We start from the raw sequence: 14,954 nt of genomic DNA on the forward strand, positions 1-14,954 counted from the left end.
TGTGAGAGACGATGCAATACGGGGTGATACGATACAAGACGGTCTCGGATGGCAGTCAGGAGACATCCAACTTACAGGGCGATACGACGCAAAGCCAATACGATGCCAAACAACGCAAGGTGCGTTGTGGTACAGAACGATCCAATACAAAAAAAAAAAAACCATAGGGGGTGATATGAAGCGAGACTGTCTCACATGGCGGTCAAGATAGTTACAGGGCAGCACGGTGCGAGACAAACCGCAATATCGGCTGATACAATGTGAAACGGTCTCCGATGGAGGTTGAGACAATTCCAGGGCGGTACAATGCAAAACCTATCAATGCCGTACACATTCAAATACAGAACGGTCCAACAGAAAATGCAAGACGGAGTTACACTGTGAGACAGTCTCTGATGGCGGTCAAGACAATTACAGGGCGGTACGATGCGACACATACCCAAATACAGAGCTTTACAAAGCAAAAGAAAAAGCAAGCGCTGCCTACCGAGGCGGTCTCAGACGGCAGTCAAAACTAGAGTGCTGCAATGCAATGCAACTCTCGAATGAAATGTGCATGAGAAGCTTGGGTTTAGGACCCGACCACAGAAAGACGTGCGGATGAGATGCCGTAGAACATCTCTATGGAACCAGAAAGTACAAGAGCGGAGCAGAGCGGTCTGTCTGGGCCCCATCGCCTCCCCAAAGGTGACCCTCCAGATACATCTGCGATGCTAAGTACACTTGAAGGTCCAATCACAGGCAGCAGACGCAGACCTGTGCCGCACGCAGAGGCCACAAGAGTGACCGTGAGACGCTATAAGACCATGGGTGAGAACGACTCCTGTACGGTCAATGATGCCCTACGGCACCACGATGATGCAAATGCCTTACAGTAGCCCCGAAAGAGAAGCGACGGCTGCCACTCCTGACAGAAAGCGACCATCAAACTCATAATGGTGGATGCATGAGAAGGCAGGCTTTAGGACCTCAACCCCTTAAGGACACGGGAACGAAACCCCAGAAGACTACTCTGTGGAAACAGGAATCTTGATGACGGAGCTGCACGTGTCGCCTGGCTGGCCGCCGCGAGTGGAGACTGATCGGAAAGATCCGCAACATAATACGCACTGGATGGAAGGACGCTTTAAAGTAGACTATCGAGACGAGAACGGCTCAAGGGGCACTATGCTGATGAGGCGATGCTCTCTAGACACTCGGGAGGGCTACCAAGGTGCCTGTGGATCGCAAAAGAGCTACGGAGACTTTGAGACCAGAGGAAGGTAGTGCGCAAGACAAAGACAGACCACACAAACTACATGATGACAGACATGAGCCGGAACGGCCCTGACCGGTGCACGCTACCCTCACACGGAAGAGTAACCCCCTCCCTTTATCTGCCCGAAGGGAACCGCTCTGGGACAGCCCTCTGCCCTACGCTAACTTTAAAACCCATCTCTGCAGTTGCCGACCCTGTCCTCTCCCTCCCCAAATAATCTCCGCCATGAGCCCCTCTGCTGAGCTTTCAGAGGGCCCAGACTCCAAAGCCATCCTCGACGAAAAAGACCCCAATTGGCAAACTGCATTAATCCTGCAGGCGATGGATTCTTCTTCATCGCCTGCAAAAAACAAACAAAAAAATGCACATGCAACAGTGCCATTGGGAAGCATCGCATCGGTCAACATAGACTTTTCCTGTGACAGCCCCCGCCTCGGACACGCCGTGGTGTTCCGCTCACCTGTTCTGCACGGATTCCGGAGTCAGGTGCTGTGACCGTCCTTGTTTCTGGCACCTAACAGATTCAAGAATTCAAACGGGGGAAAAACAACAAGAAAACAACAAGAAAACAACAGCCAAGTGTAACTGCAGTCACAGAGATAGCGGTCACATCTCCCCTCTAGTACCAGAAACGATGACCCACCTTCTCACGGTGCTCTGCTCGGCTCTGCTGCGTCACCCTGTGCAGCTTGTCCCTTCGTGTCTGAAAAACCAACAGCGACGATCAGCTGGACGCAGAGAGATGCTTCGTAACACTAAAGTCTCCTTCCTTTTTAGAAATCTCATCTGGAAGCCATCCGGCAGCTCGCCAGAAAACAAACAAACACACACACACCCCCACCACAAACTTCAAGCCCCACACAAAACATCCTTTGTGTCTTTGAGATGCGGTCTCCTGCGCTGCTGCTGAATGGCCCCTCCCGCAGAGCTCTGCCCTTCCCCATAAAGCGTTAATGAAAAACCTGTTCACAAAACCTGCTGCCGGCTACTCGGTCCAAAATGACATTACCGCCTTTGCCTCGACACATCGACATATTAACTGTAGACTCTTACGGCTATCGCACCTACCCCTGACTCTACACCCCTGGGCAGGGCGACTCCGAGCCACACAGACATGCACAGATACTACACGGAACACTACAAACGACATGCCTCAAACGTGAGAGAAAACTCTCAGTGAGAAGAATGATGCCAGGATGGAAGTCGCTGTCAGGCAAGAAGACCTGCAAGACCACAACGGTGATGTGAGGACGCTCTGGGAAACACGCAAAAGAAAGAGTAGACCGTCAGGGCCCGTGACGAGAAGTGACTCTCAAAACAGAGATGATGTATGTGCGGGAAGCCCGGCTTCAACACAGAAGAACATAAGGATGAAGGGAACGAGACCCAGTCCCTGAAAATGGATGGGTAGAGAGCAGAGCTGCTCGTGCAGCCGGGAACGAGGCTACCAAAGGGGAGCGACCGAAAAGCCTTCTGAGGCTCAAGACCGATCCACACTTTAAGCTCATAAAGCGACAAAAGCGACGCCCGATTGGCGCCATGTTGATGAGTACTGCCGATTAAACCCCACGGGCTGCACCTGAGGCACGTGTTGTGCTCCTCATGCAAAGAGCAATGACGACATTAAGAATTGATGAAGCTCTACAACACACAACACATATCACACAGACTATACGATGACAGACACGGGCTGGAACCACCCTGCCCAGCACACGCTAGCGTCGTGCTGACGAGTAACCTGCTCCCCCTTTACCTGCCCAAAGGGGACCGCTCCTGGACATCCCTCTGCCCTACGCTAACTTTAAAACCTGTCCCTGCAATTGCCGACCTCGTCCCCTCCTTCCCCCGAACACACTGTGGTGCCGCTCCCTCGACTTATCTTTCAGAGGGCCAGGAGGCTTAATCCATTCGCAACGAGGAAAACCACAGTCCACCAACAGAATTCATCCTGCAGTCGCCAGGATCCTCTTCGTCACCTTTAAAGACATATCCAAACCGCACACAACAGTGCGATCAGTCGGCATCGTGTCAGTCAACACAGACCTTTACCGCAACACGCCCCTCCTCAGAAGCACCGCTGCGTTTCTGCTTACCTGCTCCGTGTCGACTCCAAAGTCGAATGCTGCGGCTGCGTGTGAGCCGGCACGGGCAGGGCGCGGGAAGAGCCACAAAAACACAGGTGAAGTGTGACGAGTAAATTTTTTTGTCATTACACAGCCAGCCAGGGAATTCCCAAAGGGGGGCCCGGGCAGAGGCACACAAATGCAGATCCAGGCATCGATCCATCTGTGCTAGAGGATCACCAAATGGGCTGTTTACATCTGTATATCGGGGATTACCACAGCCAAAGTTCACTGCCGCGTTTTGCCCTTTCCACAGGGAGGCAGGAATCTCAAGCTTGTCCAACTGGGTGCTTCTGAGTCTCTCGCAGGTCTGTGTTATCAAAACGCAGATGGTCTGCCTGTCAAGCACACGAGACTAAACAGTGATTAGTATGGTGTACCTGTTCTTCTACACCCCAGCTCTGAGTCACTTAAGCAGGTTTAGAATCCTCCTTGACATCCTTCCGCTTCTTCTCCCGTGCAGAGAGTCATCATTTGTGGCACCTAAAAGACCGAGAGACTCAAAATTACTGTTGCGCTCCCAAGAAGTCACCAGCCCTGCGCGCCTCCTCTCGACTACCCGGCTCGCCTCAAACCCTCATCCGCTCCCAAAGGCAACCCACACAGTGCCTGCGGATTAAAAGGGAGAAACGCTTCACTGAGCTGCCACGTGACACTTTGCTATTAGACACCGATGGGGCCCGCGCTGGCCTCGCCGGCTCGAACTGCTCATCGGCATGCAGCATCGCCCACCTCAGCCTGTGTGTGGCACCTGCAAGAACACAAGCAAAGCAACACGTGCTGAGATACACTCTAAAACTTTAGGCCGTGGATAAAAATTCCCATGTCCCGCTTCTTTACCTTGACAGCTTTCCAGCCCATCCTCCGTCAGTTTGGGTTGCTGCCCTGGGTCTTGCGCCCCACCTGTAAAGCAGAAACAACACGGGTTCCTTACAACTTGACCAGCCTGAAAAAGGACCGATACTTCAGCCCACAGATCGCTGGTCACCTGGACTGAGTCAGCCACTGAGGCAGCCCATCGCTTCAAGGATTGAAATTGAAAAAAAAAAAATGATACCACAAATGCTGTCATAGAGCCACCGGTCACATCTTCCCTCTAACGCCACACATGGCAACCCGCCTTCTTATAGTGCTCCCATTGGCTCTGTTACGTTGCCCTGCGCAGCTTGTCCCTCTGCATCTGAAAAACAACGTCAAACAAGTCACCTGGATGGGAAGCGATGGCTTCCTCATTCCAACGGTCACATTCCCATTTACAAATACTATCTAGACTCCAACACAGCATGCCATAAAAAAAAAAAAGTTATCCCAAACTCAAAGTGCCATACGAAGCAGCCTTTCTGTGTCTTTGAGGTGCAGACTCCTGCACTACTGCTGAACACCATGTCCAACATGGCGCTGCTCATCTCAAAAAACGCTAATGGAAGAGCGGTCCGTACAGCCTGCCGATGGCTACTCGATCCCACAAGACTGTAACCCCTTGGCCCCAACAGCCTAGCCAGATCGCTGGGTTCACCACACATTCTTACTGCCATCCCACCTGTCCCTGACTCCACACCCCCGGGCAGGGCGGCTCTGAGCCACATACACACAGATGGACACACTGACACTACACAAAATCCTACAATGTACCTCAAAGATGAGAGAAAACTCTCAGCGAGAATGATGACACCTCGAACAAAGCCATCATCGAGCAAAATGATGAGCGAGAGCGTAATGGTGAAGTGTGGGGCCTCGACAGAAACCCCGGAGAACAGGCAGAACGTCACGACCCGTGACAAGAAGTGACTCGCCAAACTGCGAAGATGTACACGCAGAAAACCGGGCTTCAAGACCTAAGACCGTAACGATGCGGAGCAGAAGGCCCGCGCCCTGAAAACGGATGGCCAGAGAGCAGAGCTGCTCACGCAGCTGAGAACCGTGCCGCAAACGAGGCCCGTACAGACACTTGCGTGGCACCGCACCTATCCACGCTTTAGGCTTTTAATGCAAGAAAAGCGGCGCCCGAATGGCGCTATGCCGATGAGTACAGGCGTTCGAGACTCCAGGGGTGCCGCCTGAGGCACCGTGCCTTGCTCCTGGAGCATAAACCCAAAATCGAGATCTGACGAAGGTCTAATACACCAAAGACAGACCACACTGATGACACCACAGACGCAGGCTGGAACCGCCCTGCCCGGCACACGCTACCGTCGGGCTGAAGAGTAACCCGCTCCCTTTACCTGCCTAAAGGGGATTGCTCCGCGACAGCCCTCTGCCCTACACTAACTTTGAAAGCCATCCCTGCGACTCCCAAACTTGTCCCATCCCCCCCCGAACACTTTCCACCGGCATTTCCTCAGCTTATCTTTCAAAGAGCAATGGGTCCAAAGCCGTCCTCAACAAGAAAAACACCACAGGCAGCCAAGTGGATTGATCCTGCATTCACCAGGTTTCTCTTCATCATCTCAAAAAAAAAAAAAAAAAAAAAAGTTATTCACACAACAAAACCACACATGAATCTACAGACAACAGCGTCATCAGTCAACATCGCATCAGTCAACACGCAATTTTCATGTGCCATCCCCAGCTCTGATGCACCGTGGCATTCCGCTCACCTGCTCTCCACTGATGCCACAGTCACACGGTGTGACGCTCATTGTTTGTAGCGCTTAAGAGTCACAAAATTACAATTGCATTTAAATAACTCACCAGCCCCAGGCGCCTCCTCTCTACAACACAGCTCACCTAAAATTCTCCTCCAATTCCAAATGCAGCCTGCACAGTACCTGCAAATCCAAAGGGAAATGCTTCACTGAGCTACCACAAAATACTTTGCTACAAGACACCTACCCTGCCTACAACCCCCTCACCTGCTCCTATGGCTCGACAGCACGCGGCAGCACCCCACTGAGCCTGCATGCGGCACCTGCAAAAATCCAAGAGATACAGTACATGCTGAGACACTGCACTCAACCGTAGCCCCTGGCCACCGATTCGCATCTCCCGCCCCTTCCACGTGACAACTCGCCGGCCCATCCTCTACCGCTTTGGGTCACCGCCTTCACCCTTGCGCACCACCTGTAAGACACAAACAACACCAGTCGCTTATCACTTCACTGGCAATACAACACCCAGACAACTAACTGCTACCCAATCACTCATCTTACCTGCACTGAATCAGCCCTGGTGCCTGTATCCCACAGTGCTCCTTGCTTCAAGCTTCCAACTGAAACAGAAAAATACCCTGATGTAGTCATCACAGAGCCACCGCTCACAGCTTCCCTCTAAGAGACCACACACCTACCCACCTTCTGACAGAGCTCCGCTCGGCTCTCCTACGTCGCCCTGCACAGAGCGTCCCCCTGCACCTGAAAAAACAATATCAAAGAAGTCACCTGGAGACGGAGAGATAGCTTCATAATGACAAGTGTTCCCATTGACAAGTGTCATCTACAGCCCAACTACAACCTGCCAGAACCAAAGCCCACTAATCTTAAACTCCACACAAAGCAGCCTCAATACCTTGGAGAGGCAATCTCCGTAGATGCTGCTTAACAGCCTCTCCCTCATAGCTCTGCTGCGCCCCTAAGAACGTTACCAAAAAAAGCTGCCCACGCAACCCGCCGATGGCTACTCAATCCCAGGTGACTGTAGCACCTTGGCCCCAACAGCCTAGCCAGATCGCTGGGTTAAGCACACACTCTTACTGCCATCCCACCTACCCCTGACTCCACACCCCCGGGCAGGGCGGCTCCAAGCCACACAAACACACAGATGGACAGACTGACGCTACACAAAATCCTACAATGTACCTCAAAGATGAGAGAAAACTCTCAGCGAGAATGATGACACCTCGAACAAAGCCATCATCGAGCAAAATGATGAGCGAGAGCGTAATGGTGAAGTGTGGGGCCTCGACAGAAACCCCGGAGAACAGGCAGAACGTCACGACCCGTGACAAGAAGTGACTCGCCAAACTGCGAAGATGTACACGCAGAAAACCGGGCTTCAAGACCTAAGACCGTAACGATGCGGAGCAGAAGGCCCGCGCCCTGAAAACGGATGGCCAGAGAGCAGAGCTGCTCACGCAGCTGAGAACCGTGCCGCAAACGAGGCCTGTACAGACACTTGCGTGGCACCGCACCTATCCACGCTTTAGGCTTTTAATGCAAGAAAAGCGGCGCCCGAATGGCGCTATGCCGATGAGTACAGGCGTTCGAGACTCCAGGGGTGCCGCCTGAGGCACCGTGCCTTGCTCCTGGAGCATAAACCCAAAATCGAGATCCGACGAAGGTCTAATACACCAAAGACAGACCACACTGATGACACCACAAGACACAGGCTGGAACAGCCCTGCCCGGCACACGCTACCATCGGGCTGAAGAGTAACCCGCTCCCTTTACCTGCCTAAAGGGGACTGCTCCACGACAACCATCCGCCCTACGCTGACTTTACAAATCCTTTCCTACAATTGTCTCCCTTGTCCCCTCTCCTGTGCCTGTTCTTCAACTCATCTTTCAAAGGGCCGGGGGTCCAAATCCATCCTTGACTTAACACACAAAAAACAGCTAGCTGGTATGTTCCTGCAGTCACTGGGTCCATCATCTGCAAAATAAATAAATAAAACCCCCACCAAATCCAGAGTCAGAAGCAACAATTAATTATGGCACCTAAAACACCAAAGAAACACAAAATTACCATTGCGCTTGCATAAAGTCACAGGTCACGTGCTCCTCCTTGATACTACCCGGCCCACCTCAAATGCAGGAGACCGCAACGGAACAGACCGCATCGACACCCAAATCCCACTGCAAAAACATCTCAGAAAGTCTGATGAACCTGCCTCCCTTTCCCCTCTCCCAAAGCTTCAGAACCCCCTTCTCTTCTCCTGAACTGACAGGGAAGGAACCCCGCTTCTTCCAGACAACTCCCGCCCTGTATGAGAGCCTCTGAACCCCCTCTTGTCAGCTGCCCCTCGGGAGCTGCTCTTCCGAGCCATACCCTGCAGGCAGCTCCTTTCTTCCCATGGACTCCAGGCTGCGTTACAAACCCATAAAGCCAGTGAAAAGACTGTCCCTTAAATCTCTGCTACTTTCTTGAGAAATGCTAACACTCCATATACAGATGTATACAAGATGCTCACCCTAGTGCCTACTAAATAATCTTATCGTTGCTCCTATTAAGAAAATTTATATTAGCAACTTACACTGTATGTAACAAAACTGGTGAGAAAAACCCACAAAGTTCCACCTCCAATTAAGTCAGTAATTCCAGGAAAATGCAGTGCACCTAGTAAAAAAAAAAAAAAAAAACAACAACATACTATTAAACCATCTTACCATCCCTGAACACTCAATACAAAACTACTGACCTTAAAAAAAAAAAAAAAAAAAAAAAAAAAAAAAAAAAAAAAAAAAGGAAAAACAAAGAACAAATTTACTTTCTATTAAATATGCTGCTGAACCTTAACTGGTCTGGAAGGTCTTTCCTAGAACTTATGAGTTCCCCTTCTCTAAATGTAAAAAAAAACACACCAGCCCAAACAGCTGAGCCAGCTACATGGGACTGCAGGATCCGCAAAGGACCTACACCAGAGACACCCAACGGCAGAATGAGTTCACTCAGCAGAGGCTGTGGCTCATATACCCCAGGCCCCGCCTGCCACCCTTCCCACAATCCCCCGGGAAGGGGTGGGATGGACCAGCAGAAGGCATAAAGGCCGCCGCAGGGGTAGCAGCTCCTTTTCTCGTCAGCCTTAAGTTTACAGCATGTGAGAGAGTAAACAGGGAAAGCGGCGCTTACAAGAAAGGCCGATATCTGCTTTTCTACTGTGACTGCAGCGATGGTGGCAGAGACGTGACCAGGTAAGTAATTTGACTTAATTGTTCCATTGCGTAGATAGAAAGAATTAGAAATCATGCTAAGCCCTAAAAGACACTAGTTTGCTAAATGTAATAATGATATTATCATCAAAATTTATGTGCTTTAGTTTCCTTTCAAACAAAATACAGAGCTTCGGGGTCATGCTTTACTTTTAGCGGGACTGTGCATACTACCTACTTTCTGCCAGAATTATGTGCTGGATAGGACTGAAGGACAAAGCGGAACTAGATCCCGTGAGAAAACCTTCTCAAAAGTATCTCCACTTGTAAAGTACATTGTTTACTGTAAAGTACTGACAGTGTAGAGCCCTACATGATCTCTCCTTAACTGATACCGTTAACAGAACTAGATGAGTCCGAAAGGACGGAAAGCACCAACACATGTAGAAATTCAATAAAAGTATCAGAAATGGTATGAAGCATTCTAAGTAACACCTGAGTACGTAGAACAAAATTAAATTGCAAAGGACAACAAAAACCACCACGGGAGGTATGTCTATAAAAGCAGATGAGGGCTTTCTAAGAGGAGATCTGAGCTGATGCTAGGCATCTTTAGGGTGCCGGATACAATATAGAAACATACTAAGACAGACACCAAAAAGATGGCTCTGGAGCATACAGATGGCTTCGGAAAAGGATCTGTCAGAACAAGAGACATGGTCAGAGGAATTAGAAAGGCCCCAAAGGGGCCAGAGACACCAAAGGAGATGGGGAGGTGCAACGAGCTCAAAAGGGAATTGAGCAAAGTACAGATGTCCTCAGGGACCCGGGGACTGACTGGAGGCATGCCGAAGGGGTGGGAGGATGGAAATACAGACCAGAGTAACAGATGGGGACTCGGGAAGCATTCTTAGGGGAAAAGAGGGGTGCGGAGTGCCCTCCAGAGCTAAAATAGGGCTCTGGGACGTAACGGATGTGTCACGAGAGCTCAGCGTGGGGAGCGAAGGACTCCCACAGGGGCCTGAGAGCTCAAAGAAGCCTCAGAAATAAGGATGAGGAACTCTGAAGGGGATTTCGACAAAGTACAGATACTGTCAGGGCACTGGGGGCAGAAAGAAGGCTTCCTAAATTGAAAATAGTAAGCTAAGGGCGCTCTGAAGTACACAAAAAAAATACTACCAAAAGGAAGCTGAAGTGCTATAAGAGTGCTGTGGAGTATAAGAAAGGACTCAGAACGCATGGCTCTAGAGAGTAGAGACGTTATGAGGGGGCAGGGTAAGAAAAGAAGTCTCGGAGCCACAGCGGGTGCCTCAGGGTTCTGGGAGGGCATCTGGGCAAATTACAGATGAATGAGCTAGAGAAGCACCTAATGGTGATACCCTCGATAGCAGAGAGAAAAATAAAGGAGGGCTGCGTGGCAAAGAAAAACCAGAAGCTCTGACAGACCGAAAGAAATGGTGCTTAAGTGCTACGAGGTGCTGGAGTGATTGAAGAGGGTCTCAGGAAGTGTCTTGATGGTGAGGAGAAGGTGTTTGGGGGGGCTGAGGGACTAAAGAAGGCTTGGAGATGACGAGGAGGAACTCAGGTGATCCTCTGAGTAGAGTACAGATGGTCTCGGGTGGCAGGGGACCGAACGTGGGAATCCTAGGTAGTGTAAAAGAAAAAATGAGTGCTCTACAGCTCAAAGATGACCCCACCTAAAGAGCTACAAGATAGATGTGGAGCGCAGGGAAACCCTCGGGAGTCAGAGAGCCAGAAAAATGATTGGGATTAAATCCCAGCAGAGTAGACGTGTCATTGGAGGGCCGGGGAACTAATAGAGCCACGGCCTGAGGGAAGAGGGGACAGAAGGACTGGGTTGGGTCTTGAAGAATGGTCTGGGAACACCTGCCCGCTGGAGTCGCGAGGTTCAGACCATATCCCCTTGCTTTCCAAACTCCTCAGAAAGGAGTCTAGGTGGAACCGGTCTTAGCCTCTAACCGTAAATAAAGAGTCCAGACCCCAGGTTCTGTCACAAAGTTGGTTTAGTAGCAGCTCAAGCTGGGTGCCTCCAAAGAGGGACCCCGCGGGTTCTTTTCCTGTGCTTCTTAAAGCCTCACAGTCTATTGCATACGCTATTCATGCACATGTTCACATGACGAGCGTGGCTCTTAGAATCATAGGGTTGGAAGGGACCTCTGGAGATCATCTAGTCCAACCCCCCTGCCAGAGCACAGACACCTTAGAGCAGGTTGCACAGGAACACATCCAGGCGGGTTTTGAATGTCTCCAGAGATGGAGACTCCACCACTTCCCTGGGCAGCCTGTTCCAGTGCGCTACCACTCTCAAGGTAAAGAAGTTCCTCCTCATGTTTAGGTGGAACTTCCTATACTCAAGTTTGTGCCCGTTACCTCTTGTCCTGTCACTGGGCGCCACCGAAAAGAGCCTGTCCCCACCCATTAAGTATTTATAAGCGTGGATCAGGTCTCATCTTTGTCTCATCCGTCAATGCATCTCATCCGTCTTCTCGATCTCATCCATCTTCTGCTGATTCTGGGCAGAATGGTCCCTTTCTTCATTTCAAAGAATTATAGTTTCCCCTTGACCATAACAGTCACTCACTTTATTTCTCGGGCACCACCAGCCCCGCACCCCGAACCCCCCAGGCCGAAGGCACCCCGCGGGGAGCCGGACCCAGCCACCCCCGCTCCGAGCCTACAGTGCCCCCCCTCAGGCCCCCCGTTCCCCCAGCCTCCCTCAAGGCCCCCGCCCAGCGCCCCGCCCCATCATCCCTCCGGGTCCTCTACAGCCCCCCCGCCATGTTCCCTCGGGACCCCCTCAGGCCTTCCCGCATCGTTGCCCACCGCCCCCCGCTCACCTTGACGCGCTCTCAGCTGCCTCGCGACAGGCCCGCGGGCCGGGCCCGCTACAGCACCTGCCCGCCGGGCTGCGCTTTCCCCCCAGGACGCCCCGCTCCGATTCCGAACTGGGCGCCATTTTCCGCACGACCCCTGGGCTTCCGGAGCGTCCCGGCCCGCCCACGCCGCGCGCCCATTGGCCGCCGCTCGCACCCCTCCTTGAGAGCCCCTGCTCCATTGGCTCGGTGCTGCCGTCAATCCCCACCGCGCCCCACCCAGGCGAGGCGATCCGACCAATCGAAGCGCGACTCCCGCGCTGTGATTGGCCCGCCCTCCCGCCTATCCGCTCGGGAGCGGTTGCCACGGTGAAGAGGCAGCGGCAGCTGCGCGGGGCCGTTGCCGGGGCGACGGGCAGGTGCGGTCGCGCCTGCGCGGCGCGGAGTGTGTGTGGGGGGGAGGTGGGGGGGGGGCGGATTTACCAAACCCCGGCCTTTTCTTCTTCAAAACTGGATGGATTTGCGTGCGACGGCACAAAATAAACCCGTTGCGCCTTCGTCCCCTCTTGCCTTCCGTCAGCTCTCGGGTAACGCCCGGGGGCTACCCGGAGCCGGTTCGCCTCCAGCGGGCCGGCAGCCTGCCGCAGGCAGCGGTTTGAAGCCCCCGCCCCGCCACCGCCGGGCGGCCAGCGGGCGGGAGACACCCCCGCGCGCGCCGAACGAGCCCGCTGGGCTCCCCGGTGGTCCTGGCCCTCCCCCGCCGCCGGGGCCGGTGCCCGGCAACGGCCCGTGCGGGGCCGGCGCTGCAGGGCGGGGCCGAGGCGGGCGGGGAGGCGTGGCCGAGACGAGGGAGGCGGGGCGGGAGAGGCCAGGGAGGAGGGGCCGGGTCGAGCGTGGAGGCGGGGCCGTGACGAGCGGAGGGGAGGGGCCGAGGAGGGCGGGAGGCGCGGCCGAGGCGGAGTAGGAGGCAGGGCCCACGAGAGCGCTGTACTGCGCGTGCGCGGCCGTCCGGCTGCAGTACCGGATTGCGGCCGCCAGGCGGCAGATGCGAGCGCAGACAATCGCGCTGTAGCACGCATGCGCGGATCCCGCCTGCAGTACCGGCGCTCGGTCGCGCCGTGGCAGCAGCGAGCGTGCAAAACCCCCGCTGGACTGCGCATCGGCGGCTCCCCGGGTGCAGGACCGGGTTTTGGTCGCCTGGTGGCAGCAGCGAGAGCAGTCAGAGGCGCGCCGTACGGCGCACGCGCACCTCCCCGCCGCAAGGGCGGGGGGAGGCGGGGCCGAGTACGGCTATGCAGAGCCTGGGAGGCGGGGCCTCGGAGAGGATGGAGGAGGAGCCGGGGTGAGAGGCGGGGCTCTCGCGGAGGGAGGCGGGGCCAGCCAAGCACGGGAGGCGCGGCAGCACAGCGGGGGCAGTGCCTATGGAAACAAGAGGCGGGGCGGGGGGGCGGGACTAAGGAGGGCTACAACCCCCCCTGCGTGGGGGTGGGGGGGGGCCAGGACGGGGACGGACCTCCCCCAGGGGACCCGGCCGGGATAACCCCAGCGGGTGACTCACGGGGGGCACCCCACTCTGCGGAACTCACCCACCCTGGAACCGGCCCTGCCACGGCCACCAAACTGCCACCACTGCACCCACCTTTTCCTCGCATCGGGGTGGGAGTGTCTTCACTTTTCCACAATGCTCAGGTTTGGGGCTTTTCAGCGCTTATCCACCACGCAGAAATTGGGGATTTTTGCTTCTGTGCGTGAAAAAGGGGTGGGGTTTTTTGCTTTCCAGCTGCACCAATACAGGTGCATGGGGCTTGCCCAGGAGCACCCAATTGGGAGATTTTTTTCTTCTTTTTTTTTTTTTTTTTTTTTTTTTCCCTTTTTTTCCCAAAACAGAAAATTGGGTTTTTTCTCCCCAATGCAGACCCAGAAGCAGGGCTTCGGGGTATTTTTGTGCTGTGGTGGCAACTCCTGCTCTGTGTGCACGGCCCGGCAGGGGAAAGCAGCCCCAAATTGGGATGGGAAAAGGGGGAGAAGGGAAAGGGGCAGCTTTTAAAAGCACTTTTACGTCTTCAAAAAAAAAAAAAATGGGGAGGGGTGCAGGGCCGTGTGTTGAGGTTTTAAGTGCTTTCTATAAACAGGCTTTCCTTGCATTTCAAAAACCTTACAGAGAATAGACATTTCATCTATGTACCCATTTACACACAGACATAGATATATTTAGGGTAAATATAAGCCTGAGGAATACCGGAAAACCTCGAGGAGCTGAAGGGGAGAGACCGAGCAGGTAAAGAAAAGGGGCGGGCAGCCCGGCAGAGAGAGGACGATAGAGCCAAAAATGGGCTCTGGGACACACCTTTTTATAGTCTAAAATCCTTTATGTAACAGAGTAGATCTAGGGGTTTATTTTGAACTCCTCCTACATGAAGAAATGAATATTCACTTATTAATAGAGACTAAAATGTGAGATTTTTCTTTATTTCAATGCCCCACACCCATATTTAGGGGTTGTAAAGTCTGCTAATCCTCCCCCCGCACGAATTTGCAGACAGTTTGGGGCTGTGATCCGCCTCTTTTCAGGCGACCCCCATGTGACCCCCCCCATCCCCCACTCACCTGCTCCTCCGCAGCATCACCGCCGCCACTCCCCCGGGGACCTTAGGCTGCCCCAAACGACATCACTACCCACCCCCCCACACACACACACACCCTTTTGATTCCCCCCTCAAAAAAGGGCACAGAGCCACCGAACCCAGGGCTGGCCCCATCCCCTCGGGGCGCTCAACCACCAGCAGGCAAACCTCGGCGGGGGAGTCTACTGAGCTGCGCCAGAACTGTACGGCGAGACACCTGAAACACAAAAAGGCCCAATTATATTTCAGCAGATTAACAAAGAGCACAGAAGAAAGCAGAGGAATTCCCTCACACCGAGGGACGGGACAGG

The 14,954-nt window shown here is 53.6% G+C and overlaps 3 long non-coding RNA genes across 4 annotated transcripts; all 3 read right to left on the reverse strand.

Moving 5' to 3' along the window:
• Positions 1-1,471: 1,471 nt before the first annotated feature.
• Positions 1,472-1,962, reverse strand: LOC309684840. The gene is made up of 3 exons (XR_014270360.1): positions 1,902-1,962; positions 1,719-1,772; positions 1,472-1,598 (listed from the first exon to the last, which is right to left on the reverse strand). It is a non-coding gene; the product is annotated as an uncharacterized lncRNA (long non-coding RNA).
• Positions 1,963-3,172: 1,210 nt separating this feature from the next.
• LOC309684838 lies at positions 3,173-4,926 on the reverse strand. The gene is made up of 5 exons (XR_014270357.1): positions 4,439-4,926; positions 4,222-4,284; positions 3,984-4,132; positions 3,352-3,864; positions 3,173-3,234 (listed from the first exon to the last, which is right to left on the reverse strand). It is a non-coding gene; the product is annotated as an uncharacterized lncRNA (long non-coding RNA).
• Positions 4,927-5,718: 792 nt separating this feature from the next.
• On the reverse strand, positions 5,719-12,167 carry LOC309684839. 2 transcript variants are annotated; one of them, XR_014270358.1, is made up of 9 exons: positions 12,044-12,167; positions 11,577-11,718; positions 8,570-8,652; positions 6,672-6,731; positions 6,531-6,589; positions 6,407-6,441; positions 6,234-6,289; positions 6,109-6,149; positions 5,719-5,827 (listed from the first exon to the last, which is right to left on the reverse strand). It is a non-coding gene; the product is annotated as an uncharacterized lncRNA (long non-coding RNA). The 2 variants fall into 2 exon arrangements; XR_014270359.1 differs by lacking the exons at positions 8,570-8,652; positions 11,577-11,718; positions 12,044-12,167 and adding exons at positions 7,767-7,968; positions 8,062-8,132.
• Positions 12,168-14,954: the final 2,787 nt, after the last annotated feature.

The sequence above is a fragment of the Vanellus vanellus genome, assembly GCF_965231255.1.
Source record: "Vanellus vanellus genome assembly, contig: HAP1_SCAFFOLD_1061, whole genome shotgun sequence".
Lineage (NCBI taxonomy): Eukaryota > Metazoa > Chordata > Aves > Charadriiformes > Charadriidae > Vanellus > Vanellus vanellus.